General features: G+C 48.3%; 1 pseudogene; it reads left to right on the plus strand.

Moving 5' to 3' along the window:
• Window positions 1–707: 707 nt before the first annotated feature.
• On the plus strand, window positions 708–23,428 carry LOC140692701 (F-box/WD repeat-containing protein 10-like; annotated as a pseudogene).
• Window positions 23,429–24,762: the final 1,334 nt, after the last annotated feature.

Below are 24,762 nucleotides of genomic sequence, written 5' to 3' on the forward strand. Positions count from 1 at the left end.
TTGGTTGCAAAAACTCCTGTATATCCTGGCTTCTCTCGTGCCTCTTTGAAACACATAGAGCGATCGGAGAGGTTGCCTCCCAGGCTCGAGTCCTCAGGCCTGAATCCCCAGAAAGACTGCCAAATAAAACAGAATTCTCAACATTCAGGTTGTGCATTTTATTTCAGTGACAAAGTAATGTGCCTGTATTCACAGAGCTAGTAAGTAACTGGGCTGGGCTCTGAGCCCAGGAGTCCAACTGCAGACCCCACACTCCCCACTGCTCAGCTGTGCCATCTCCCAGACACCTGGGTGGGCGTGTGATTGAGGCTGGAAGTTCCCAGACATGTTCTCAGGCCCACTTAAATTTTTTCTACCAAGAATTTTCCCTGCAGGGGTTTCTGGTTAGCATTCAAAAGCAGTCAAGTAACTTAAATATATACAAAACATTTGTGTTTCCACTCTGATGATGAGTTAAGAAGATGGTTAGAAACATACTCAGGATCACTGGGACAGCCACCGTATAACCCAAATCTCCAGACCGAAGAAGGTACCATCTAATTGTGTATTCACAAGTGTTTAAAAGTCATTAACAGCAGCACAGTGGAAGCTCAACACCAGGCTCCACCACATTTTTTTCCCGTTCAAAGGGATCTGGACTAACTCTATTTCTATTGTTCTAGAAATGAGATGACCAGCTCTTTCAGAATATACAGCAACTGCCTCCACCTAAGCAGCGCCAGGCTTAGGAGTTTTACGGTAAAGCCATGTTTCCAAGGAGGTCAGTACAGAAAGCCAGAGTCTACCGGCAGTTTCTGGGAGAGAGAAGCTTTCCATCCATCGCAGAGGTTAACTTTTCCTTTGGGAGATGTTTATAATAGCAAAGGCTCAACTGGGATATTTATCAGCCTCTCCTGTTCCTCTCGGGTTTGGTGGTGTTGACAACGGGCAGGGATAAAATGAGCCGGTCATCTCAGGACCATGGAAAACCTGGAATCGAGGCTCAGGAATGCCCCCTATTTTCGGTGTGAGAAGGGGAAAGACTCTGTCCCCATGTGCCAGAAGTGTGAGGCGTGCGTCCTGGCCTGGAAGGTCTTCTCCACCAAAGAGTGGTTCCAACGGGTGGGCGAGGTGTCCCGGAGGAGGTTTCTGGTCAGCGTCCTGGCGCAGCTGGATAGCTTGTATTTGTTGCACTATTTCCAAAACATCCTTCAGACCACGCAGGGGAAGGATTTCATCTACCACAGGTCCCGGGTCAACGTCAGCAAGAAGGAGGGGAGAGTTGTCAAGTCCTCCTTGAACCAGATGCTGGACAAGACGGTGGAACAGGAGATGAGGGAGATCTTGCGCTGGTTTGGGAAGAGCTCCCACCGGACGAAGGCCAGTTACACGCTCTTGCTGCTGCAGATGTGCGACCCCAAGTTACTGCTGCTGCCGCCAACGTCATCGGAGCCCTGTTGCTGAGAGAGCAGACACCGCCTCAGGTAAGCACGGCCACAGGTGGAGAGGGGAGCCCCTGGAGACCAGAAGGCCGGACCTCAGAAGCCTGTAAAGGGGCAGGAGGGGCAGACAGGCCTAGGTAGATGGGGGTTTTCCAGGTTGCGGAACAGACTTCTTTGTCCTGACACCTGATCCTGTTTGCCAAAGGTGAACCTGCTGAGTATGTCTTCCTTCTGGAAAATTATGAAATGACAAATGCAGGAGGAACTTTCAGCTGGCCTCTAGGATGGACGTCTGCATCCCTTACACCCAGAAATGGCTGCTTTGTGCGTTTGCTACTTATGCTGGTGTGGGTCCTGCCTCAGCTGGTTTGAGATTGAAGCTGGTGAGGGACTGAAGTGGGTTTGTGGGGATGCAAAGGGGACACTGCTGAATTGTTTTGTCCTTCCATTTGCACCGTACAGAGACCAGGCAAAGAGGTCAAAACCCGGGGCTTTTCTTCATTCGTTCCACTGTATTCCTTGCTTGTGCATGAAATCCAGCCTTGAAGTGGAGTTTATCCGAGGCTGGAGGTGCAGAGGGGCCGCGTGTGGACATTAGGAACCCCCGCCCGACCGCCGGGGCAGCTGTTCTCAGTGGTGCATGTGTCAGAGTCGTTGCAAGGGCTTGTAACACACAGGTGCCCGGGGCCCTCCCCAGCAGGTGTGATGTGGGCCGAGAGCCTGCGTTTCTCACCAGTTCCCAGCAGACACGGATGCTGGTCTGAGGACCTCACTCAGGTAGGACAATGGCCTAGGGTGTCGGTGAGAAGGTCTTGGAAATGTTGCGCCAGCTGGACCAGGGCAGCAAAAGCAATCATAAAGGAGCCAAGGGCCTGGGGACTGCAGGGGGTCCGGGAGGGGAGTCCAGCACGGGAGGCAGAGGCGTAGCAGGGTGAGAGGGGCTGGTTGGGACGTCAGACAGAGTTTGAGCTCTTGAGGGCGGGGGATTCCTAATGTCCATGAGACCTGATCTGTGGACTAATAGCAATCCAAGGGAGTTTAAAGTTACCTGACTTTGGGGGCAGCTAGATCCTGATCTATGCACCTGATGTCTTTGGTGTGTCTTTGGAGGTAAAGGAATGATCGTCTGGAATGCAGAAATGGTGGGAAAACCAGAGAATCTTCTTAGTTAGATTAGAGATTGACCGGGTCCAACTCCTTCACGTTATAGGTAAATAAGCCAAAGTTCAGGGACCCTGAGGGACTTGGCCATGGTCACCCTGTCAGGGGCTTGGAAACCAGGCCTCCTTTCCTGAGCATCTCCTGCGAGCGATGCTACCCTCCCGACAGGGCGTCTGCCGCGCACCTGCCATGGGCTGTGGTTCTCCCCACCCAGGAATCAGCTCCTGGTGTTAAAGGTTGTGTAAGTCCAGTTACAGACTGGGGTAACCTTCCCCTTTCCCTGGGAGAGCTTGTCTCTTAAAAAGTTCACTTTTCTAATTTGGTTCAAGGGTGTTTATTCATATTGTTGCAAAACATTAAGCAAGAGCTTCAGGAAAGCAGCCCCTCGTCCAGCGCCTTCCTTCCACACACAGGGCTGGCTCCTTCTCTCCCCCCCGCCCCCCCGCCCCGTGTATGGAGCTCTGATCAGTCTTGCACGCAGGTGGGCTGGCAGAGACTAATAGGCTTTCTGCGATTCTTGTGCATTTTGTGTCACTGGCCTGGTCCATTCTGTGTAGACTTGAAAGAACCCAGTAGAAGTAAAACCACCTCTCTCCACCAATTTCTCTCCACACACCTCCTTAAAGAGCCCCTCGTCCTGCTCTTTTGTTTTTCAGGGTTCGATCATGATGCCAGCAAAGTGTTTTTCTTCCCTGAGAAAGGCTGTAGCCCCACCCCACCGTGTGAGGCCTCACAAGTCTGCGGGGCGGGCAGAACCAGGAACACAGACTTCCCCTTGTCCACCAAAACCTCAGGAAAAGCAGGCTTGCAGGAGATCATGCCGGGGGGAGCAGCTGCTGCAGGTAAGCCAGCTTGCCGCAAGGACGCTGCTGGAGGTGACACGGGGGTCCCAGTGGAGTTGGGGGTGGCAGTGCAGTAGCCTCTGGGGAGGACAGATTTGGGCAACGAACATTCACTTGGGGTTACAGTGGGCTTGTTTAACCGCACACATGGTCGGGGAGAAGCAACGATTAAAATCAGTTGGTGTGACCCTAAATCTCTGTCTGCCCCGGGCCATGCTCCCTCACCCAGCCCCTGACCTCTGGCACCCAGGAGGGGGAACACCTCCAGAATCCAACCCACCAGCGTCTGTTTTTGCAGCACTGGATTCAGTCCTGAGGTGGAAATGGAAGCAGTGGGGGATGGGCCCTGACCTCAAGGCCATCCTCGGTTGGTGTTTGAAGTAAGATGTATACGTGAAATGATTACAAAAAACACAAGGCACCGATTTTAAAACGCTTTTTATATGGAGAATTTCAGATGCTCACCATCACCCATGTAACCCTCATCCTCAGCCTCAGTGATTATCAACATCTTATATCTTATTTCAGCCATCCCTCTCTTAAAAAAATTTTTTATTGACGTGTAGTTGATTCAGTGTTAGTTTCAGGTGTACAGCAGTGTGATTCAGTTACACATTTACATTGACATATATATTTTCTTTTCAGATTCTGTTCCATTATAGGTTATTATAAGAAATTGAATATAGTTCCCTGTGCTGGACAGTAGAACCTTGTTGTTTATATATTTTATATGAAGTAATGTGTGTCTGTTAAGCCCCAAACCCTAATTTATCCCTCCCCACCCTCCCCTCTTTGGTAACCAGTTTGTCCTCTATGTCCGTGAGTCTGTTTTTGGTTTGTGAATAGAATTTTTATCTTTTTTTTTAAGATTCCACATATAAGCGACATCACGTGATACTTGTCTTTTTCTGTATGACTTACTTCACTCAATGTGATAACCTCTAGGTGCATCCATGCTGCTGCAAATCATCCCCCTCTTTTCAAATTAAGCCTTTTTCTGGTTGGGATCGTTTAAAGGGAGCTGCAGACACAGCCGTTTCACCAGCAGGGCAGTCGGCACGGCAGAGACGGCCTTGAGCTGGGAAGGCTGAAGACGGCTCGTGCGTTTGGTTCGGGAAGTTCTGTTTCCATTTTGGCAGAAGAAACGAGCAAACTCCAGTGGCCTGAGGGTTGACCCTGATGAGCTCTATTTTGGGGAGAGCTTCTGGCGAGGACTCGCTCTTGCCCTGGAGTCTCACGAAGCCACCCCAACTGTGCCCCTTTCTCCAGCTTCCCTCTAGAAGGGCAGTGGAAGAGTTCGCTCCAGTGCACTTCCAAGATGAACAGACTGTTTTCTGGAAAAGCAAGGGTGTCCAAAGCAGGGTCGGCCCCTGACGGCCTGCCGGTGGACCTCCATGCTGTCCGGGAGCTATCGTCTGGGGTCAGCCGGTACCAGGACTTCATCCGTCACCTGCCTGTCCACCTCTCCAAGCGTATCCTAAGTATGCGGGGCCTTTTGGGGGATTTCTCAAGAGACCTCCCATCCCCAGTGGGGGGAGGTTCCCAGGTCCCCGTCCTGCTTTCCAGGCATGCTGGATAAGAACAGCTTGAACAGGTGTGCGTCTGTGAGCCAGCACTGGGCGGCGCTGGTGCAGCAGGTCAAGGTGGACCTGTCAACGCACAACTTCATCCAGCACCAGATCGCCTTCCTACAGGTACTTCCTGTCTGGGAGGCGACAGCCTTGGACCAGCCTCACTGCCTCGCTGAGGCCGGCCTGGCTGTGAGCCTTTCCACCTGCTGTGGACGCTGAGCTGGCCTCCTGCTCCACGTTGGTGCTTCCTCACTGTCTTTTTGTTCCATTTGCCCTCCCACTGTCAGTGCACCTGGCAGGGACCACACGTGCAGAAACCTTGCGGGAAGAGAGACACAGAGCCTTTCTGAGACCTCACAAAGCAGGGACTTTCCGCAGGGAGCCACATCGTGGCTCATGCAGTAAGAGAGCCTCAAGGCCATGAAGTCTACTTTTAGGTTAAAATGCAATTTTCCCCAGATATTAACCATCTCTGGCAATTGTACTTCTGTTTCTTGCCTGAAGCCTGAGCCTAAATCATGGGTTCTCGGTAGCCTGGAGTTTTCCCAGCAGAGAGAGCTGACAGGAGACAGAGGAGGCAGGCCAGGCTCGGGAAGCTGGGAACCGCCCGCCACCTCTCACACGCCCCCCCAGACCTTTGGTGTCGTTGTCCTCCTGAGGCCTGTCTGCACGCACCACTGGCCTAACTGGCCGGGCCCAGGCCTTCCTTGGCCAGACCTTACCCGTCTTTCAGATCCTGCCAAGCACCGGTGTTTCCTCTCTCAGAGTGTAAGAACTAAGAGTAGCCGTGTTCTGTTATTCCCCGCCCAGGGGTCCTACACCAGGGGAATAGACCCTCATTATGCCAACAAAGTCTCCATCCTGGTTCCTAAAGTGGTGGACAATGGGAAGCACCTGAGAGTGAAAAATCAGAAATGGAAACTGAGAATGAAGGTGGGTTCCAGTGGCATCTGGGGCAGGCGATTGTGAGTGTCCATTCTTATTGGGCACTGAAGGCTGAAGTTCGGCCCTGGCCCTCACTTAACCATGCAGGGTGTGGGAGGACATGGCTATAGCATGTGGGTGTGTTTTTGGCTTCCTGCTAGCATGGCTGCTAGTTCCTGTATTTTGAGGTTTAAAAGTGTGGCTGGGAAGAAAATTGGAAGTCTGGTTGAGTCAGCTGTGCCAGAATTTAGCACTCCTGGGGGCCACAGCTACTCAGGAAGTGAGTGATGGAAGGAGGGAGGGAGGGAGGAGGAAGGAAGGGAGGAAAGATGGAAGGAATATTGGAAAAGAATGAGGAGCATGCTGTTTAAACTTGACAAAATCGGCTTCCCCTCTCTGAGGCTCAGACAGCTTGTCTATAAAATGATGAGAACACTTTGGGGGCATGTGATGTGCTTTGTGAGGCTGCTTTGTGAGGCTGCTGCAGGGGGAAGTGAAGGCTGCAGGTGTGCAGAAACTTAGCCATACAAGTGCCTGGGGTGTGTAGGCGTAATTTCACGTGTGACTTGAGTCTCTCCGGACCGTCACGAATACACGATGTGACTGTGAAGCTGCGGTGAAACGGCCAGTCAGGGGGCACCTGCAGCTTTATTGTGCATGCATCCTGATTTCCTGGTTGTGAGCTCATCTTTGGAAAAGTTGTGCTGTTGCTGACATCACAAGTTCCTGAAACCGGAGGTGGAAGAATTAGGACCCCTGACTCAAAATTTTCTCCTTTGTGGGTTCCTTGTGCTTGCCGGCCCCTCCCCATCACCATGCAGCAGCGTCCACAGCCTTAAGAAGAGGAGTCGCGGGCCCCTGGCCCCTTGCCAGGGGAGGCTCTCGGGGATGTGTGTCTGGGCCCTGGGTCAAGCTGCCGCTGTACTTTGACTGCAGATTTTCCCTTGTTAGAGTGACTACAACCTGTGGACCACATACCAGAGCCAGGAAACTCAGCAGGTCCAGATGGAGGAGAGGAATGTCTTCTGCGGGACTTACAATATCAGCATTCTCTCTGACACATAGGTACGGGGGCCAGAATACAGGTCTCCAGGGACCCTTGAATTACCACACTGGCTTAGGGTCTCCACGACCCTCGCTCACCTGGAGAGGCAGTGGTCCCTCTACCCCACAAGCTCCAGCCCCAGAACAGCACGAGACCCCATTTGGGGAATAGGTGCTTGATTGTTGCACCTTTCCTGGCAGCAGCTGGAGGATGCTCTCCCCTTATAAACTTGGGGTGGACTGACCAACGACCTTTTGCACACACACGAAATATTTTAAAACTGTATTTATTGCTTTATTCTAATTTTAGAAGTAATATATATTTATTGGGAAAAAATCCACTAAAAGCCAGAAAATGTCTAGAGAAAAGGAAAGTTGTCCCACGGCCTTGCCACACAGAGATAACTACCGTTGACATTGCTGTTGATCCTAGAATTTCTTCTTTGCGTGTATGGACACATATTTTAAGGAGATGCAGGGCTGTGCTGCGCCCCCGACTTCAGCAGAGCACTGGAATGTCTGTCCATGGCAAATATGAAAATGACATTTATGATAACTGTGGGGTGTGACTTCATTTAAATAGTCCAGAAGAAGCCCCATTAATAATCAACTTTCTGCTCTGCTTTAGACCTAGGAGTCACTTTTTATTCATAAAGTTTTGGGAAGGCCATCTCTATTTTATTTTTGGCCGTGAACCTCACTAACAAGTTGCATTTTGACCACCAGGAGGGGGAAGACAGAGCAGGCAGGGGGAAGGCAAAGTTGAGTTTTTACGGAGAGCATGGTGATACGTGCTCTTTAGAAGAGAGGATGACAGCTCGAACTCTAGAAATGACAAATGGAATGAGGACAAAAACGTCAGGATTTGCTCCTCATATTCAGGGTGACTATAAATCCCTGTTTACTGGAACAATCCCACTTCATTCTGTGGTCCTTGAATTAATAATAGTGTCTCCTTTCACAATGAAAAAAATCTCACTTTGGACAATAAATTATTCAGTCATCCTGCTCATATTCCATCTATTTGCTGATGCTCTTATGATTGGAAAATTAATTCAACTCACCCTGTTTCACAGACTATCAGCTCATTGAGGGGCAAGGTCCATCCATACCCTATTCATCTTTGAATTTCCCATTAGCACCTGTTAGCCCAGGACTTTGCTCCTAAAATATGCCGAGTAGATGTCGGTTAAAGGGGGGAAAAGATGGAAACAGTGGGATGTGCAGTGGGTCTAGGGCTTCCCAATTGTGTTCATCTGAGGTTTTCCATGAAAAAAGGTTTCCACGGTCTAACAAGTTGGGAAATGCTACGACTCTTTTATCTCCCTTGGGGACTTGTCATACATTAGCAGAATTAAGAAAAAAACAGTCTGGCCTTTTGTCCTTAGGTTTTAAATCTACCTGAAGTAGGCTTTTGTTATGGTGTGAGGTGGGGGCTCCACCAGGGCCTGCTGACACGAGGTCTAGCCTTCTTCTGCCTCCAGTGTTGGAAGGCCCCGGGTTTTCCATCCTCCCACTGCTGCAGGTGACAGGCACTGGGCTGAGGGAGTTCCAGGAAGGACACCAACCCTTCCTTCATTACTCATCCTTCCACCCTGGCAACTCAGGTGGGACCGAAGCAGAATCATCCACTACTCTGGGGGAGACTTGCTAGCTGTGTCCTCCAAACGGAAGATCCAGCTTCTGGACGTCATACAAGTGAAGGAGGTCCCCATCACACTCCGAGGCCATGCCAGGAGCGTCCACGCCCTCTTCCTGTGTGAGGAGGACAACTTTCTTCTGAGCGGGAGTTATGACCTGAGCATCAGGTGAGCAGTCCCCAGCACCCCCAGGCCTGAAGGCGGCTCATGGAAGAAGCATGCATGCTCTTACCTTTTCATATTTATGCAAAAGTTATCCTAAATGGTACTGACTTCTAGAACAACCCACCTTTTTTTTTGGCAAGATAAAAACCAAGAATTTGTATATTGTTTAAACTTTGAATGAGATAAATTTATAACAATTTTCTAGCTGAAGACTGAATCAGAAAGTGTCTTCTGTTTAGCATTCTTAGATGAAGGCATAACTGATATTTCTTTTGATAGATTCCTTCAAGGGAAAGCAGTTCTTTTGTGAGTAGAAATATAGTATAGAAGCAAAGTAGTGTTTAAAAATGTATATATACATATATTTTAAAACAATATAATAAACACCCATGTGCTCATTACTCAGGCCAAGAAACAGATCATCCCCAGTCCCCAAACCCCACTGTGTGCCTTTCTTTTACTGCTTCTTTTTCCCTCCCAGCCCGAGGTAAGGGCATCCTAAATTCATGCTAATTATTCCCTTGTGTTTCTTTATAGATTTGCTGCTTATTTATATATCTCCAAACACATTAACTACTTTTGTCCATTTTTTGTACATAACATAAGTGGAATTGTATTTTAAAACTTCATCTCTACTTGATTCTTGCACTGAACTATGATTTTGAGATTCATCCATATGATGTAGGTAGCAATAATTAATTTTCACAGAGATACAGTATTTGATTGGATGAATACATCATAACTCATTAATTCTTCTGTTGATGGAGGTGTGCATTGTTCATAGTTCTTTATTCTTTCAAAGATGTTCTTGGATGGGCTCCTGGGACCCACGTGCATCAGTTTTCTATTGTTTATTGAGGTATAATTGACATATAACGTATTCGTTTTAGGTGGACAATATAGTGATTTCATATATGCATATATTGCATAATGATTACCACAGCTTACTTTAGTTTTGTCCATCACTACATATAGTTTTACAATTTTTTTCTTGTGACGAGAACTTTCAAGATCTACTCTCTTAGCAACTTTCAAATATACGACACAGTATTGTTAACTATAGTTCATGAGTGTTTTTTTTAAATTGTAGTTGACTTACAATGTTATGTTAGTTTCAGGTGTACAACATAATGGTTAGTATTTTTATAGTTTCTACTCCATTTAAAGTCGTTATGGGGGGAAGGTATTGCTCAGTGGCAAAGGGCACGCCTAATATGCACAAGGTCCTGAGTTCAATTCCCAGTACCTCCATTAAGAATAAATAAATAAATTAAAAAGCTAATTACTCCCCCTCAATATAAAGTTGTTACAAAACATTGGCTATGTTCCCTGTGCTACACATCAACACATGAATGAATAGAGAGATGTGGTATGTGTGTGTGTGTGTGTGTGTATAGATATATAATATTACTCAGCTATAAAAAGAATGGAATTTTACTATTTAAGATCCATCTGGAGAAGGGAGAGTTTTTCCATAAATGGTATGTAGATAACTGGATATCCAAATACAGAGAGGAAAAAGAAAAATAAATGGGGCCCCTACCTCATTTGATAACAAAATCAGTTTCAGGTAGATTTAAGGCCTAAAGATGAATGGCAAAACTATTTTTTTTTAATTTTAAAGAACACATTCCTGAGTAATTTCTTTATGACTTTAAGGTAAGAAAGGGTTTACTAAACATGTCAAATCAACAAGGTCTACTACATTTAGGTTAAAGATTTCTGTTCATCAAAAGATACCATAGATGAGTCTTAAATGGAAGAATACATTTGCAGCACAAAGATAAAGAATTAGTTATCTAGGAAACTCGAAAACTCGTATGAATTAATAAGAAAAGGATAAATAAGTCAACAGATACATAGACCAAACAAAAAACAAGAAAATGAAAACTGAACAGGAATTTCATAGGAGAGGAAGCGCAAATGGTTCCAGAACATGTTGTGTTGACACTTCTTACCCCGAGTAATGCCCCTTGTCTGGCGGCACCGCAGTTTGTTTATTCTTACATCTGCTGAAGGACATCTTAGTTGCTTCTAAGTTTTAGCAGTAAAGCTACTATAAACATCCGTTTGCAGGGTTTTTTTCTAGTTTTGTGGGAAATCACCAACTGTCCTCCCACGTGGCTGTAGTACCATTTTGCTTTCCCACCTCCATTAAAAAAAAAACACTAACAATAAATAAACAAATAGGCCTAATGACCCCCCCACCAAAAGGAGGAGACTTCTTCCCGCGGGGGCGGGCCTGTGCACCTGAGGGTGTTCAGCAGCATCCTTGGACCCTACGTGCTCCATGCCAGTGGCACCTCCCCCCCGACTTGTGCCCACCAGAAATGTTGCCAGACATTGTCAGAGGTCCCCCGGGCGTGGAAATCACCCCGGCTGACAGTCACCGCATTCGTGTATTTACTCCTGCACAAAAACCCTGTGAGGTGACTGCTATTATTATCATTTCCATTTTATCAGTGAGGAAATGAAGCGTACCTGGAAATGAAGCAACTTGCCCAAAGTCACACCTACTAGGTGCTGCAACCGGGAATCAGATCCAGGCCTTGGACTCATGAAACTGCCGCCTTCCGGCCACCTGCTGATCTAAAGGAGCCCTAGACAGGATGGTCCTCAGAGAGTCTCAAAAGCTTTTTTTTTTTTTTGCTTGATTCCTGCAGGTACTGGGATCTGAAAAGTGGGGCTTGCATATGAATCTTCAGTGGCCACCAGGGCACCATCACGTGCATGGATGTGTATAAGACCAGGCTTGTGTCTGGAGCAAAAGATTGCCAGGTCAAAGGTGAGAAAGAAATGGCTCACAGCTTCTAAGAAGCTCCCCCAAGTCCGTGGGTTGCCAGAGGACTTACTTTGCCCATTTCTAGTTCTTTCCTCTTTGTTTGTTTGTTTTTTGGTGGGGAGGTAATTGGGTTTATTTTTAAACTTTTTAATGGAGGGACTGGACTGGGGATTGAGCCCAGGACCTTGTTCATGCTAAGCACACGCTCTACCGCTTGAGCTATACCCTCCTCTTGCTTTGCTCATGTCTATAGGCCGTCCTTCATCCTGCCACCTACCCATCCATGTATCCAGTGATCCACTCACTTATTGGCTATTTGCTGAACACTAGATGCCGTGGTAGGTGGTAAGGGAGGAAAATGAACATGATACGGCTCTTTTGACATGGCCTTTAATCTCCTCCAGAGGCTCCTGGTCTCTTAATGGAGACAGATAAGTGAATATATAAGGGGGGACAGTAACATGTGATAGTACAATAGTAACATGTAAGAAATCCCAGCCCCACCCCCAGAGCCTCCATGAGGAAACATAGCCCTGATGACACCTTGCCTTTAGCCTTGTGAGGTCGTGCTGAACTTCTGTAAGCTAATGCATCTGCTGTTTTCAGCCCCTAAGTGGGTGGCAATCTGTTACAGCAGCAAATAGAACGCTAACACGTTGAGTGTGGGATTCCCAGGCAGAGGCAAGTGCATCAACGTGGAGGTTATCCATTATAATAAGACGTGGAAGCCCAGGTGTGGATGAGATTTCCTCTGCAACGTAGGAGGGAAGAGCGAAGAGAAGGGAAGCCAGGGCCCCGGAAGCCACTGCATGTTAGGAGCAGGTGGAAGGAGGTGGTGGGAAAGGGACTGTGGGTGGCGTCACAGGTGCCAACGCTCAGACCCACCTGGGAGCCTCACTCCTGACCCCTTCTCCCTCCTCAACTGACCGACAGTCTCCTTGCCGTGACTGCCTTGAGGAGTGCGACAGGAAGGATGCAGGATGAGGGTTTGAAGATGGAAGGGCGGACAGGGCCTCCGACCCAGCTGAGTGAGTCTTGGATGGGGGGCACCAGCAGGGCCGGAACTGGGACGGGGGAGTCAGGCCCTCACTTCTGGTGCAGAATTTAAGGGGACACCAAAACACTCAGTAACCAAGACACATATTTTAATGCAGTATTTGAAAAGTCAAAATCAACATGCAAAATACATGATGAAAAAATAACCCGAGGACCTCTCACTTCACCCTAATCCTGGCCCATATCCCAGCCTGCCTGCTTCCCCTGGGCTCCCCCTACCTGCCAGGGTTCCTGAAACAGAACAAAAACAGAGACAGTGAATTCTTTAAAACAGGGCGCCTTCCCAGTGGATCTTTTAATTCATCTTCAATTTTCCCATTTCTAGTTTGATAAAAGGGGCAGCATGTATGTAAAAACTTAGTGCAGAAAAGCGTGCTAACGTAGTTAGGGTTCATGGTTAAGAGCATGGCCTCCAGACCCAGTTTCCCTGCGTTTGAATCTGGCTCGATCTGCTTACCGCCTGTGTGGTCTAGAGCGGGTTCCTCAACCTCTCTGTGCCTCGGTTTCCTCACCTGTCCGGTGAGGACTAATAACAGCACTGGCTCGTGGAGGAGGTTTGCTGCACGTCAGGCGCTTGCAATGGTGCCCAGTCCACCGTCAGCGCGGGGTGAGGATCGGCTGTGGTTGCTCAGTATTCAGTCCGGGCTTACACATTCCGCTGCCTACAGAAGCAGAAGGGACTCTGGGGGCTGACAGAACCGACTTCAGTGTCCTCACCCCTGAATTCGGTGCCCACTCTCAGTGTCTTCCTTCAAGCTCGGTTCTCCCACCCCCCCGTCAACCCGCACATCCGCCCAGCGCTCGCAGTCCGGGAGGCAGTGCTCCAGCCCCGTCTACAGAGAAGCAGCAGTGAACCTGCCCCCGTGATGACAATCTCTCGGTAGTAAAATTCCAGAGTCAGAATCAGAAATACTTAAATGTGTAAGAGCAGAGACAGCTTTCTTCTCTTTGGGGGCCAGAAGGTGGGGGTCAGGAGAGTAGCATCTGGAGGGATGATGACACCACAGATATGCTACGATTGTCCTGAAGTTTGAGTGTTTTCCAGGCTTGAGGAGGAGGCCCAGTGGAGATGAGCTGTCCAGCTCTCAGACCCTGAGGCTAAGTTTCAGGGTCAGAGCCAAGGTCTGTGCCCGGCTGGCTCTCCCAGGGAGTGTGACTGGGGGCCCTGTGTTGCAGGAACGCAGACTAGGGGTGAGCCTGTGGCCTGTGCTGGGCCAGGTGAAGCCTTCTGGGATCTGACCTCCAGGGCTAGGCTGGTCTGAGCTTCTGTGATGGGGTGTGGACCCCCACCATCACCCTCTCCATGCACCTGTCCCCCCCCCACCTTCCTCTCTTTCCCCCCCGCCCTTCCAGAGTGGGATATCGAGACAGGGAGGTGCCTGAAGACCTTTAAACACAAAGACCCCATCCTGGCCACCAGGATCAATGACACATACATTGTGAGCAGCTGTGAGAGAGGCGTGGTCAAGGTGTGGCACACCATCACCGCCCAGCTGGTCAAGGTGAGAGGGTGGGTGGGGCATGGGGTGGGGGCACCAGGAGTGAGGGACGGGAGGACACTGATCAACTTCCTCCAGGTAGCGCCCCAGACCACCCTAGAGCAGCTGAGTACAGTCGCCAAAAGGGTGGTCCGGGGAAGGGGAAGTCTCCCTGCCCCCCAGGTAGGGGCCATTCTGAGACTGGACAAAGCCACAACTGTCCTCCTCCTTACTCTCTCATGAGAACATTGACTGCCTCAAAATTATTAAATGTTCACACCCCAAAACTGTTCTTGCGGGATTTGAAACCCCCTGGCCCTAGCCGGTGGTGGTGAGACATCGCTTGTGCCAGGAACTCAGTGTCACAGTGAGCTGGTCTGACTGGTGGCTTTTTCCCACTGGTGATGTTGTCGCTGCAGTCTGACCGGCAGCTGCAGGCACCGGGATGCCCCAGGGGCCTCTGGGTCCTGCTGAGGAATGAGGGATGGAATCCTGTCCCCTTCCCTGTCTGGCAGCAGAGGAAGGGAAACTTTAACATTCTCTGGCACTCCGGGAAGACGGGGCCTGCCCCGCCACAGACCCGCCAGGAGCAGCTCTCTCCCTGATCACATTCCTGCTCAACTGGGGGAGAAATCTCTGCATGCAGGAGGCACGGGCCCTACTGGCCTTTTTAGAGCAAAATTCAGGTCGGCTCAGGTACACACCGAGTGGGTGGTCGTCACGGATCGGTGGAGTGTGGCTCTGGGACTCATCTGAAGACGCCCCCAGTCTGCGCTGAAGGCGGGCTGAAAACAGGGGCATGCTTTCTTGCAGACTCTCAACGGCCATGAGGGAGCCGTGAAGTGTCTGTTCTTTGACCAGTGACATCTCCTCTCGGGCAGCGCCGACGGCCTGGTCATGGCCTGGAGCATGGTGGGGAAGTACGAGTGATGCCTCATGGCCTTCAAGCATCCCAAGTAGGTGCCAAGGAAGCCCTGGCTGAAGTCCTGAGCCCTCCTTTTCCCTCAGAGCCTAGACGGTGCCCTCTGGCCAATCGGTCCCTGTGCTGGCCTTCTGTCCCTCGGCTCTGACCCACTCCTGCTTTCCTCCTTTTATACCTGTTACCCAGCTTGGCCGCCCCCTCTCCTGCCCTCACTTGTTTCTCTTAAGAAATCATAATACTCGGTGTGGATTTTGAGAAGTTACTGAAGTTTTATGCTTATGGAACACGTGATAAATGTGTATGTATTAGATATCAAATGTATGAATATTGGTAGTACTGTCCCAAATGATGCCAGTTCCAGTCAACTTAAAATTCTTGGAACTGGTCTTTAGCCCAGGAGGTTTGTGTTCACAAAAGCTTAAACTTGTCCAAGTGCCAGAAGTTTAAAAGCCACTTATGGGCTTAGAGAAGGAGCTCCCTTAAAACCCGTGAGCTAGATTCCATTCCAGGACAGCAAATGGATTCCATTTCACTCTTCCAGTCCTGGTTTAGGGGTGGTGGCTACGTGGAGACAATTGAGAAGTAGGCTGAGGTCACAGCTAAACTTATTTAGCAAAGGCACTGTGGTCCGTTAGTGGTTGTGCAATGGTCGTGGGTTTGCAGCTGCTCAAAGCCACTGCTGTTCAGCGTGAGCAATGCTTCTTCCCCTGAGTGCAGGCTAAGGAATCCCAGGGAACTAACCGCGGTCCTAATTGATTGAAGGAGTAAATAGGTCTTCCAGAAGGATCTCTCAGGGGATAGTTATTTGGTGCAACATGACCCCAGATTCCCTTGCAGCCTCCCAGGAACCTCTTGAACAGGCAGGCTGGCCCTGTGGGTGGGGGAAGGGAACATGCGTGCACGTGTGTATGCTGTCTGGGGTGCATGACTGCCTTGCTGACAGGTGGCTGTCAGGAAGGGCCAGTGTTCAGTGATTTATCCACCCTCCAGGTGAGTATTGGTAAGCCTCTTAGCATGTCACCTGGGTTCTCAAACCTTGACCTCAAGGAGGACTCCCCTGAATATTGTGACTGTACATTTCCCAGACCTTCCAGGCATGATTCGGTAGGACTTAGTAAAGCTCCTGAAAAATAAATCCTTCCCGGCAAACTCAGCAGTCTGTTCTCCATTTCATCAATCCGTGATCCTCCCTCTCCACCTCAGCTACGAGACCGTTTTAGACCATTTCCACTTCCATTGAATGACAGCCCCAACACACCATTCACATTGGTTCTTGATACCTTGTGCAGTTACAGCAAATCTGGAGGAAACGGTCCACGATCTCAGCGGCAGGGCCTCCTCTCCCACCATCTGAAGTAGTGCTGTGTATGTGTAAACGCTCAATGAATATTTCTAATTGATGGACAATGAGGACTAACTTGACAGATTGCCTTTCTGGAGAGGTCTAATGAGTGGACTAAAACCCCTTTTTTGGCTATGAAACAGGTGAAAAAACAGATATATTTGCTCTTGGTCCTTCATGAAAGAAGGACCAGAGAAAGTGGGCTCTTTCCTGTCCTCTTGGGCCAACATTTTTTTCTTCATCCAAAATTAAGCTTCTGCATACAGTTTGGGAGAGAATGGATAAGAGGAATGAAATTAGAGGGTGCAAAGCAGGGCTGACAAAAATGATGCTGCTTAGAAAAGCTTCTGGACTCTGTAGTGACTTTTTTTAAACCTTTATTCCTTAATGTCTTTCCACGGCTAGTATTGTAATAATGTGTATGCATTCATAATTGTTGTATCTCCTTGATAAATTCATCCTTTTACATTATTTAATGTTCTTTTTTGTCTCTATTAACAATTCTGTAAAAGTCTATTTTGTGTGATGTTAATATAGCGATCCAGTCTCTTTTGGTATCAAGTATCTTTTTCCATTCTTTTACCTTCAACATATTTGTGTCTTTGAATCTAAAGGGAGCCTCCCATAGACAGCATATAGTTGGATCGTGTTCTTGATCCTTTCTTCCATGTCTGCCTTTTAATTGAAGAGTTTAATCCCTTTACATTAAGTGTAAAATGGACTTACTCTACCATTTTGCTTTTTGTTTTCTATAGTCTTATGTATTTGTTTTGTTTTGTTTTGTTTCTCAAGTCTTCTGTTAAAATAGATGATTTAAAGTCTTTGTCTAGAATTTCCAACCATTGGGCTTCATTGGTGGCCGGCACTGTGACCAAACTGTAGGCAAAAGAACTGCAGAATAGGGAGAGAGAGTACGGCTGTGTGTTGAGGGTTGATGGTTCCCACCCAGAATTAAAAAATGATGACACACATCGTTTCCATCGTTTCATGACCCCTGCCTCCCCACCATACACAGAACGCCCCAATGACAGACAAATGCAAGCAGTTTACCAGAAGGTGGGTACTGCCCGTTGCTCTGTTCCCTTCCAGGGAGGTGCTCCACGTGGCCCTTCTCTTCCTCCGGGTCATCAGTGCCTGTGCAGACGGCAAGATCCGCATTTACAATTTCCTAAATGGGAACTGCCTGAAGGTGATGAAGGCCAATGGCAGAGGTGATCCTGTGCTGTCCTTCTTTATTCAGGGCAACAGGTGGGTGGTCGGTGTGGAGGTCAGAGCCCTGAGCTGCTCTGTTTGGATGAGTTTTTCCCTCCTCTGGGACTCTGGCCCCGGATTTGTCAGCAGCAGGAGAGGCTGGCAGTGCTCCCCTCCAGCTTTGGCTGCAGTGGAGTAATAGGCTGACTCTATGAGTTGCGGACTCATTCATGGGACTTCGCACAAAACTCAGCAATCGGGGATCACGTTACTCTTCCTTTGCTCGGGTGTCTGATCAAATCACGTGATGGGTGCAGTTCGGTGTTGCTACGGGGACCGTGGTTCTGCAGACCTGCAACCCCTGCTGCTCCCTGGCCGCGTGTTCAGCCTGAGAGCTGCACCGGCTGTCTCCTGGTCTCACTTCCATTGCAGAGACTTACAGGACGGTGGGGGGTGGCACTGGCAGGCGGCCAATGTCCCGGGGGCAGAACTGAGTTTACAGAAACCAGAACCGTGACTACACGACTTGTACATAGTACTCTGTGTGTTATATGCTTCACTTCACATATGATATTACGTGAAAATACCCAACTATACTGATCTTTTACATTCTCCCACAGGCTCGCTTGAGGCATCACCTAATCACTTCCAACCACATTGCCTTCCTTTTAATGAAACTTTATTTGTACTTTTTACCATCTTAAAGGACGAGGTGCTAGTAACAAGGCTCAGTAAATTAATTCTTTTCAGATACGAACTAATTTGAAAAAAGCCATTTAAAAAAGGTCCCCTCTGACCTTTTCTCGTTTGTGACATCCAAAGAGAGACTTCAGCTTGAATGAAAATAAGTCTGGAAGAGATTTCTAATTGGAATGATTCCCTGAATTCCATTCCAGCCTTTCCAAAAACAAGTCACTTTTACAGAGTTTACGCTGCCAGAGAGTCTTAACATTGCAGCCTTTTGGAGCAGAAAGGAACCCGCACGTAGCATTTCCATGTCTTGCTTATGGTTGAAAGCGGTGCTTTATGGGTTCCAGGAGCCCCAGGACCCAGTGGGTGGGTGGGAAGCGATGTTGGGGGCCCCGGGTTAGGAACTCTTTTTCCCTACAGTGGCCTGACAGTGGGGATTAGGGAAGATGGAAATCCTCCTGCTTTACAAAGTGCAGGCATTCTGTCTGAATGCAGAGCACACACAGACACCTTGGAGTGACAGAGTGAAGGAGAGTGCCGGCAGGCAGTGAGGGCTTGAGGCCTCCCCATTACAGACTTCTCCACATTCCTCAGGGCAGAGACGTGGCGTGTGGCTGCTGTGCTTAAAAAAAAAGGAGTGAATTTCAAGACATCTGTGTGCAGAGTAGCTAAGCCTTCTGCCTCGGGCACCCCAGGTACTTGGCGCCCACTCCAGGAACAGAAATTCATTTAAAAATATTTTAACCCAAGAAGCGAAGTAATCAGAATGTATGTGCCTTGCTCACATTTAATTTTTAAGGAAAACAGCTACAGAGCTAACGACCCCCTGCTGCACGGCCGGCTGCCTCTCTCCTCTCTAGACCCTCCAGCGACCTGCACCGCCCTGTCTGTGGCACTGATCCCTCGGCCTCAGGACTGGGCACGACAGTAGTCCAAGTGCTATCTGGAAGCTGGGAAGTGGCGGCCTCCCAATCTTGTTGCTTTGGTTCCAGGATGGTGATCAACACGGAGAGCAATGTTCTCATGTTCCAGTTCGAGAATATAAAGTGGCAGTACCCCCTGGAATGGGCCAAACAGAAGACCAGGGACAAAGAGGAAGACAGGGAAGAAAATGGCCTCACAGAAGTTCTCTCCAAGTCCAGCACTCAGATCTACAGCCCCAGGGACTCTCTATCCAGCAAACAAGTAGCCCAGGAGTCCCTGTTAAGCAAACCTCACAAGTCCTGCATCTCTCTGAAGGCATCCAGGTCACCTACAGGTAAGAGAACAAAATCCCGGGCAGCCTGAGTGGTGCCCAGTGGAGCAGGTGAGGACGTGCCAGGACCAGTTTCTCTGCGGGATATCTTGGCTAATGGATTCTTGCTGATATAAATCCCAACCTTTAGGGAAGGTGAGAGCCATTCTCTCCCATCTAACAATTTGTTAGCCGGCTCCAGGGAATCTGATTTTCCAAGGACCAAGTTTTCCAACTTATTAGAGTCTTCCTACGGTAGACAAGACTAGCGCACAATACTTGCCATCAAAACAAAAGCCAAACAATCAACATCCTCCCCCCATGCCCCGAATCCAAATATACAGTGCATAATCATTTGCTTAGGACAGAGACAAGATATGCTATACTGCAGAAAAGTGTTCTCTGCAGAATGTATTCTCTCTAGACCTCCGATCGATAGCGTGCGTACCTGGAAAATACTGGATCAACAGATTGCCTCCAAGACTGTCACACCGGAAGTGGTTAGGACAGAGGTTGGAGAGTTTTAAATAATGCTTAGAGCTTGATAATCAGTAGGAAAGGTGAGTGGTGGTGGCAGGGGGTGGGGGAGGTCAGGAGGTGATCTAGACACATCTTAGGCTCCAGGTGACTACCGACTTTCATGGGATGACACGGTAACAAAGAGATCGTTCGAGTGAAAATCAGTTGAATGATCAGCTACACCCCGTTTATTCATACCTAATTGGATTATGCAATTACGACAGCTTCCCCCCACCCCGATCGTCATTCAGCACCGTTAACGGAAGCAGCTCTGAGTCAAGGAAAGCCAAAGCCACCCCGAAGAGACGGCAGGAAGAGAATGAGTCCCAGGGACGCAAACGGCAGGGGTGGCCAGCGGGAGCAAGAGACTTCGGAAGCAAAACCCCTCCCCGGAGGTAAGAACGGTGAGGCTCCATTCATAACCAGTGTGGTGAGATCCAGCCTCTCTCTCTCTGTCTCTGCTCAGCCTGGTTTTTCAGCAGGTCCACCAGTAAGTCTGCTTATCTTTGATTCAGCGTGAATAAAATGCCCAGCTTCTCCCAAGAGTGACTGGTTTCCCTTAACTGTCCCATTACTACCTTCAGGCCATGCAGAGTGAGAGCCTTTCTGAGACGAGCTTCGAGCTGCTGGCTCTCCGGGCGCCTCCTCACTTCTGGGACCCTTGTGTCATCAGCCTGAGCCAGGAGTGCAGCAGCTGGAGAGAAGAGGCAGCCAGGCTGACTTCAGAGGGCGCTGCAGGGGATTCATGAGGGAGGAGCTAGGTTGGGGGGCAGTGCTATGCAAATGAGATGGGGAGGTGACGGAGAGAGGTGGGGAAGGGGCTTTTAAGAAGAGTCACTGGACACCATGAATGGGATGTCCCTTTGTTGGTTCTGAGCGGCTTTGGCAAAGATTTAAAATGCCTTTCAAATATTTTTGGCTGATAAGTAGTGTTTCTTTGAATCAAACTCACCGCAGAGACTAGTTTTGAGGCAACAGTAAGACAATTGAGTTTTATGAGGTCTATACTAAAGCCAGCATCCTTGTACATACCTGTGTCCGTACCTGTACAGGTGTAAACCTTGCAGGGTAAAGTCCTAGGAGTGGCTTCGCTGGGCCAGAGGATAATTGCATTTACAATCTGGAAAGATGTTGCCATGTTGTCCTTAAAAACCGCCTTGTCAACTCACTCTCCCACCACCAATGCTTGCACACTCCCACTGCCCCGAAGCCAACATGGGGTGATATCCATCAATTTGCACTTGCTCACATGACATGTAAAAACGGTACTTGCTTTTCTTTAAGGTTGATCACTAACAAGCTAAATGTCCATCCGTGGGCAATAACTAAGTAGATGATGACGAATCTGTACCATGGAGTATCACATGACAGCGAAAAATGGATGAGGAAGTGCATACGTTGGAAAGAGATCCACAATATATCACTATACGAAAAAAAGACAAGTTAATGAACAATGAGCACATCACAATTCCTTTTAATAGAAGGAGAAGAACTGCGTTTTGTCCACAGAATCATTTATTCTGGAATTCAAAGGAGAACGGGGACTATGTTAACATCTTAATTCCATTTAGTTTTATATGTTTTAATAAACTTATTTAATTAACAAAGTAAAGACCAGAACAACATTTGAAGTTTCATCCCATCTTAGTATGCCCATACACAGATATCTGGGGATAAAATCTATTTGGTCAAGGAGAATTATACACTGTTATAACAGTATAAAAGCAACACACCATTGTGTTTTCTTTTCTGGTTACAGATTGGTGTCTAGGGTGCAGACTGTACTCGCTAGGACAGACAAGACAAGATGACTTCTGCTTTTCATGACTCAGTCTTTCCTTTTGTAATACGGGGATCATGTTTCCAGTGTGTCTGTGGGGTACTGCAAGGATTGAAAGGCCCGAGTGAGAGGCATAGATTTGCTCACCTTTGAAGACATCCTTGCTAACCAAAGGGTCTGGCACCTTGGGGGTCCTGACCCTAAGGTAGTATGCCAGAGTGAATCTCTTGTCCTGGTCAGTGGCTTTTGGAGCAGCAGCTATTGTTCAAAACATTTTGGGAAGACCTGTTCAGGAACTGTCTTTTGGGCATGTGATCCTTTCCATTTTCCAGGGGTGACACATTATCTGAAGGCAGTTTTGATTTTGAGAAACATCCAAAGATCATTTGGAGTCCACTTTGATTAAGAAGGTGGAGATCAAGATTTACAATATGACTTTTATTTAGAAATCTGTTACTAAAAATTTATAAGGCCTATGAAAGAGGGGTGAAGATCATTCCCTCAGGGAAGTTTTAAGAATGGGTGGATTACATATGTTCCTTCCAAAATGTGCATACCTAGAGGTTAATACACACCAGTACACAAATACTAGTGTATTTGTTTAAAACTTATGTTAAATCTGTTACAATTTCTGGTTTCATGGAGAATTTTTGGTCACACGATGACAGTGTGTCCGCTGGGCAATAAAGACCTTAGTCTGAGGAGCAGTTAGAAGGAATTTAAATTTCATGCATAAGTACTTAAGTTTCTCATGAAACACTGTTTCTTTCCTTTTTTTTTTTTAGAAAAACCAGATGATGTGGAGAAAGTACCAAAAAAAGGACAAGTAAGAACTTCTGCAGATTTGATCAACCGCTCAAAGAAAAACTCCTGACACGTCCCTATGTCTCCTGACCAGTTCCTCCTGACAGTGAACGCCCTGAAGAAAGCCCATAATTCCGGGGAGTTTGCCTATCCCTGTAGGCCCCAAGCCCAGGTCACTGATGCCTGGGGACCTTCAATTTCATACCCTAGGAAGGTCCTGAGTTTTAAGGGAAAATCAGTCCAACGTGAAGTTGATCGGCTGAGATTCAGCAACCCTTCCATAGATGTGAAACAAACCAGCATTCCCCTCGAAATCCAGAAGCTTCAGCCCAACCTGAAGAATTCTCTGCACAGTCCCAGAGTGCAATCCACCCTACCCCAGCCCGTGCTCGTCCACCCTAGGCTCGCTGGCAGCGTACAGGGTGAAGACGGGGCGACCAGTTCAGTTGATGGGATGGTGCACAGCTTCAGCCCCTTAACTAGCTCGCAAGTCATCAAACCAAACCGCATGCTGGCCCCGCCGGTGGGCACGGCGGCCCAGGCTGCTGAGAAAGACGGGCCTCACTTCTGCAAGGCCCTGGACCCCTTCTGGGTGAACACCCAGTTCATGCTGTGGACTGTGAAGGAGCAGAAGGAGTATGGGGAGGCCATGGTGAAGGAGTATCAGGCCAGAAATCCTGCTGGAGTGGTCAACCCAGAAAAGGCCAGCAAAGCTGCCTGGATCCAGAAGATCGAAGGCCTGCCCATAGACAATTTCATGAAGCAAGGAAAAACCACAGCCCCTGAACTTGGACAAAACATATTTATCTGAACCAGCCTTGGGAGGTTACAATATCTTACAATAAATAGAAAACCAAGTGGATTATTGGTGTTTGGCCCCCTTTTTGGGTTTATTTGTCATTTCTCTCTCCCTCTCTTTTTTCTTTTTTGACTGTTCCCTAGCAATTAATGTGGGGACTCAATTATTTTCCTACAAGCCAAAGAACTGATATTTTCAAAGTAAGAAAACAGAGGGAGGCTGGGTGAGATCAGCATCTGTATTCCCACTGAAAACCACCCAGCGAAACACAGGGAGGCCACTTTCACTGGTGGGGATGGGGAAGGGGTTTTTGGAAATTAAATACCACTCATCATTACCAGTTTAGTGTTATCATTTCTTCCAGAAAATGAACTGGATTATATTCAGAAAAATGGGCTGAATTTCCCTGGTATTTTTGTATGGAAGCCTGATGAAGGTCAGTGAGTTCAATTAAGAATCTGAGAGAAGCCCTCAAATTGCATCTTTCCTCTCCAGGGCTAACGCCTATGGAAGAGAATTAAGTACCTTCGCCCTCTCTACATTCATATCGAGTGTGTCGAGGTTGCTACTTAAACCTGCAGAGGCTGGTGTCAGGTACCAGGCAGGTAGTTTAGAGAGTGCAGCCCAGCACAGGGGCTGTGGCCCACTGGAGAGCTCAAGCCCGTCCAAAGAGGGCAGCTCCTATTCAGCAGCTCAGAATGGCCACAGGATGGAAACAATCCAACCAGAATGCAGGACGAAACCAACAAAAACCCAACCCCACAAAACCCCACAACCCGCACACTGGGTGGGCCACCAAAACCCCGGCATAGGCAGAGTAGATACACACATATGGTCTCTGCGTTTCACCACTGTTTGTCAGGCTTTCTCTCCTTTGAGATTTTTTTCTCCATTATTAGGATGTCAGGTTTAAAGCAGCACTGGCAAATCGCCATGTAAAAACTGTGATTTGAATGGAAAGAACCTCCTCAATTCAGGAAACACGTTATTCCACGAGCCTTCTGATGGCAGTCTGCCCATAGGCGGGGCAAATAGCATCTTGTTATAATCACAGTTTCAAAGATGACACAGAGTCTCTGAATTTCAGGTCCTTCACAGGGCAAGATCACATCATTAGTGGCTAAACTTAAAACAGTAATAAGAATAACATCCTCTATTTAGCAGGACTTACCCTGTAAGGGTACCGTTAGCATCCCCACCTTACCACTGAGGTAGGGAAGGACGCACAGAGAGGTAGGTTAGCTAGCTAGATAACTGGTAAGTGGAGGAGCCGGGACAAACCCAGGGGCTCAGACTCCAGGGCCTACTCTCTCAGCCTCTCCCTCCGTACTGTCTCCTGGGGTCTATATTCCTCCCATAAGAATACCCTCCCTGTTTAGAGTCCTCCTGCCTTGTTC

The sequence above is a fragment of the Vicugna pacos genome, unplaced genomic scaffold, assembly GCF_048564905.1.
Source record: "Vicugna pacos unplaced genomic scaffold, VicPac4 scaffold_15, whole genome shotgun sequence".
NCBI classification, from domain to species: domain Eukaryota; kingdom Metazoa; phylum Chordata; class Mammalia; order Artiodactyla; family Camelidae; genus Vicugna; species Vicugna pacos.